The 5,094-nt window shown below is 40.2% G+C and overlaps 1 protein-coding gene across 1 annotated transcript in view; it reads right to left on the bottom strand.

Annotated features, from left to right (window-relative positions):
- Nucleotides 1–5,094, bottom strand: part of ADGRV1 (adhesion G protein-coupled receptor V1) — a 618,101-nt gene that overhangs the window by 436,388 nt on the left and 176,619 nt on the right. The window lies entirely within an intron of this gene.

Below are 5,094 nucleotides of genomic sequence, written 5' to 3'. Positions count from 1 at the left end.
TTCTCCTTTTGGGATCTTGGGCACGCACACATACACGTCCAGCGTGAGTTTTAAGCCACCAGGTCCAGGACGCGAACTGCTGTCAACTACATGGGAGTCCAGCGACATAACCATTACGCTAAGTGCTGGTCCCAAGATTTTCTTGAGGATTATAGATGAGATGAAATTTTTTGCCATGTACAAAAAGAGAAAACAAGTTCAGACCCTATGAAACCACATTCCCCATTTTAACATTATTTTCTCTCTCTCTCGCTCGCTCTCCCTGACATCATGTCAAACTAGGGCCTGTTTATTCTTACTCCGTCAAGGGGCCCCTTCTTCCCTCTGTGTCAACCGAGTGCTGGTCAGGGCCTGGCCATCTCTTCCATTCATAACGCATGTCACAGTACTGATGTGATTCGAAAGGTTTCAGTGAAAATTTTGGAGACAGTTTTAATAAAACCTGTAAACCAACAACAAAAAAAGTGGATGTATACTGCTTTATACAATCACTCATTGCTACCAATCTGTGAACATAAAGCCCAAAAAATAAATAAATAAATAACAGTCATAATAAATGCCAAGGGGGAGAGACACAGTACCCACAGCCCTACACCTTAACGAGCTGCTGCATTATTTATCTTATTTCTTTTATTTATCCACAGAGGTAAAAAGTTTTCTTAAAGATTGAAGATTGCAACTATTCATAATCGTGATGTACATATCAGCGATCACGTATTACCTTTGGGGGCTATGGGAGTGGGTGGGGTGAAGAGATCTTGTGATTTTTTTTTTTTTTTGGAGAGATTTTCACTGTAGGGCGCGTGCGCTCACCAGACAGACAGAGAGAGACATAGAGACAGAAAGCAAGAAATCACCCCCCAGGGAGGATGGTCACGCCACAATCCCTTCTCCTCCATTCTCCTCTCGGGATCTTGGGCACGCACGCACACGCGCCTGGCGTGAGTTTTAAGCCACCGGGTCCGGGACACGAACCACGGTCGACTACGTGGGAGTCCAGCGACATAGCCATTACACTAACTGCTGGTTCCCGAGATCTTGTGATTTTTTTTAAGAACCTGCTGACAAGCGTTTACCTTGTCTTCAGCACATTCTGATTGTACCTTAATCATTTTCTGCTGTTGCAGAGAATGAGGAGATGCTGAGGGAGCTCACAGAATCCAGTAGCATAAATTGGGCTTTGGCAAATCGTGTATTTTGTGTAAAAAAGGAATTTAAGGAGAGGTATTATTTATTTTCAGATTGTATTTTAACTGTTTCTTTGCACTTTTTTTTTTCTCCCGTCCTGCCCACCTCCGTCCTATTCCAATTCAGTATTTGAAATTCAACGTTTTCAGTCAGGTCACCTTGATCTTTCATTCTTTACTTCCCAACCTCCTTCCTAAGTCCCACATCTTAGTCACAAAGACTGCATTATTCACACTTTCAAGCTGTGCATTTTCTTACAATAAAAAAAAAAAATTATGGGAAAAAAAATTATGGGAAAAAAAAGATGAGGAAGTTTCACGGGAAAATAAATTTAGGAAATGCATTCTATTAGCTATTCAAATGTACTTAAAAATTATACTAAAATTTCTAAAAATTCCTGCACAAAAAGTCCTATTTCAGGCGCCAGCAGGTGGCATGGTGGTTAAGGCACTGGACTCCTTCATGGTCAGTATGAGTTCAAGTTCCAGATCTGGCAGCTTGTTTTCTCACTCTCTGCCCCATCTTCTCTCTCTAGTGAGTACATATGCCCTAGAGCAAATTTAAATATAATAATAAGGGGCAGGCAAGTGACGTGGTGGTTATGATGCTAGACTCCCACCTGAGTGACCATGGTTTGAGTCCAGGACCTGGCAGCTTGCTTTTCTCTCTCTCTGTTTAAATTTTTTAAAATAATAATAATGAATAAAATTAAATAATCTTTTAAAAATAATAATAATAATCATTGTTTTTTTGAAAGAACATGCAATCCTCTTTTTTTTTTTTTTTTAGTTTTCAGTTTTTAGAAAGAGACACAGAGAGAAGGAAAAGTAAGAAATCATCCCCCAGAGGAGATGGCTATGCTTCAATCCCTTCTCCTCCATTCTCCTTTTAGAATTTGGAGCTCACATGCATAAGCATCTGGTGTGATTTTCCAGCCACGGTGTCCAGGACTCAAACCACACAGCCTGCCATGTGGAATCCAGCTCCTTAGCTTCCACACCACCTGCTGGTCTTCTTTTTTTTACTTTTTTATTCTGCAGAACAACAGTGCAGAACAGCAGTTCAAGAAATGCTACTATAGGCTCTCTTGGAAAAATAAAAATAAATAGTTTCCTGATTTTTTTAAAGTCAAAGCCCTTAATTTATCAACCACACAATGTAGAAAAAGAGTTGAGCTTTGCTACATGAAAATGAGATGGCTAACTATTATATTTTAATTTTTCTAAATAGAAAGGGCTTTCACAAAGTTGAGTAGCTTCTTCACAAACATTATTGCATAGAACCCTTAAACCCTTGCCCAGGTTAGGCATCATTAGTCTCATGTTGTTGCATCTAGGAAGCCAAGTATGAGAGAAATGAATAAATTCTTTTAAAGACACATGGTATTAAATGGAAGAGTGAAGATCTGCATTCAGGGCTGGCTAGCTAGAAAGATCATATGCTTTTTACTTTCAGTGCAGATCACCAGTGAACCAAGACTGGAAAGAGAGCAAAGTAGATGAAATTGATACAAATATAAGTAACAAAAGAAGTCCGCAAAAACATATCAACTCTCTGGAAAGAGGAAGTAGAGAGAATGGAATGCTTAGCAAGACGTAGAAACTGCAGGAGAGACTTCTAAGAACTGTCAAGACCATGGTAAAACACAGCACACATGAGGGGACGCACTGACCTCAAACACGGAGACCTCAAACACGGAGAGGAATCTATGCAATGGAAAATACGTAACCAATTTTTTAATGAAGTAGATTTGGCTACTATAAAACATAAATGTTTAAGATAAATTCTAAAGTAAAAAGAGCAAATTACAGAACAGATTGCAGAGTAAAATTCCATTTGTATACGAATAAGATGCATATGCTTGCATATGCATAGGAAATTTTTGGAAGGATGTACAAAAAATTGTCAAAAGCGATTACTTCTGGGAAGAAAGAATGCAAGATCCAGAAGGATTCAGGGGAGTTTATTTATTAGATTTTACATTCTTCTCTATAGTTTGAGCTTTCTACCATGGGCATATATATTTTTAACAGCAGACTGGTTGGGCATAGCATGCTTCTTCAAATGCACATGTAGACCCCACAAAGGGCCCAAACCAGCAACAAAAGAAACAAAAAATAAAATGTGGCTAAAATCAAAGGAGAATTGTCAGGAATGGAGGAATAAATGGTGGTAAACTAAGGACGCAGACACACCCTAGACCATGAACTTAAATAACAGGGAGAATCAGTGAGGAGGCAGGACCTTCCTCCAACTTTGGGTTCCAGGCCACTCGACTGCACTGACCAGAACAACTGGCCACCCAACTCCAAGCGGCTGTGTTCTCACTCTTATCAGCTCTCCCCCTTCAGGTCATTCAGAGTCACCAACGCACAATAGGCAAAGCAAGAAAAATGAGACCGGTGTTCTGCATACTGCGAATTACAGATTTTCCATGATTACATTTAACTTCTTAGGCAAGAGTTATACCTTTTCCTAGAAGCCCTTACAATTTTTTAAAAAATTCAGATCCTGTAAAACAGAAATACAGAATCATGAAGAGAGCAGATGGAAGGAAGTGATTAAGATAATACTATTTACAGACAGAAATATCAAGGGGAATATGTAATTGCAAACTAAAACATTCATGAGAAACAATAAAGAGCAAATGCAAACTGCCAAAAGTTTAATTAGTAATGCAGAGGACAAATGATAGGTTTGTTTATTTATCAGCATGCAGAAGAAAAACTAAAGATAAATGATATGTGTCAAGCTAGACAGGTATCGTGGTCATTAAACGGCCAGATCCCACATAGCTGATTGCATGGTTCGTATCCCAAAACAGGAGGCTTGAAAACACACCAGGCATATGTGCATGCATGCCCAAATTTCTGAGAGGAGAGTGGAAGAGAAGGGATCACAGCATGGCCTTGTCCCCTTGTCTCTACAGCCAAAAAACAAACATATATGTATATATATATATATATCATATACTGGACATGAAACCAAGATCTTGACAAGCTGGAGAGCTGCAGAAAGGGGATCATGGTGCAACAAGGGCCTGTGGAGGGTGCCCCTCTCTCTCTTTCTCTCTCTCTCACGCATGCACTCACTCTATATTGTGAAGTAAAATAAAAATAAAACTTCTGTATTCCTTTTCTGTCTTCCTTCTTTCCCCAAGGGCCATTCACTTCTCTTAGCCTAAACTAGAATTTTTTATTTTTGGAGAGGTTTTTGCTATAGGGCGCACGCGCTCACCAAAAAGACAGAGAGAGACAGAGAGACAGAAAGCGAGAAATCACCCCCCAATGGGGATGGCCATGCCGCAATTCCTTCTCCATTCTCCTCTCGGGATCTTGGGCACGCACACACACAGGCGCTTGGTGTGAGTTTAAGCCGACGTGTCCAAGATGCGAACGGCGGTCAACTACATGGGAGTCAAGCAACATAGCCATTACGCTAACTGCCGGTCCCAGCCTAAACTAGAAATTTAATGGTTGTAAGAAATTACTGAAAGACCAACAGATGGTCCAGTGGTTATGTCACTGGACTCCCATGTAGTTGATTGCAGTTCAAGTTCCAGAACTGGCAGCTTAAAACTCACGCTTCGTATGTGTGCATGTATGCACAAAATTCCAAGAGGAGAATTGAGGAGAAGGGATTGTGGCATGGCTATCCCCCACTGGGGGATGATTTCTCGCTTTCTGTCTGTCTCTGTCTCTCCAGCAAGAGCATGCACTCTATAGAAAAAGTCTCTCAAAAACAGAAAAAGAAAGTATTGAGATAAGAGCAAAACAAGAGAGAGAAAAAAATAACAGTGATTATTTCTGGATTTAACTAACCTGTGCTTGGGGTGGGAAGGATTCAGGAATGGGTATAGGGCAGCAAGTCAGGGGTAAGAAGAAAACGTTTCTTCACCAAAAAAAA

This window comes from Tupaia chinensis, unplaced genomic scaffold (assembly GCF_000334495.1).
Source record: "Tupaia chinensis unplaced genomic scaffold, TupChi_1.0 Scaffold000498_1, whole genome shotgun sequence".
Lineage (NCBI taxonomy): Eukaryota > Metazoa > Chordata > Mammalia > Scandentia > Tupaiidae > Tupaia > Tupaia belangeri.
Note: the sequence above shows the minus strand (reverse complement) of the source record. Positions and strands in the feature narration are given on the sequence as shown.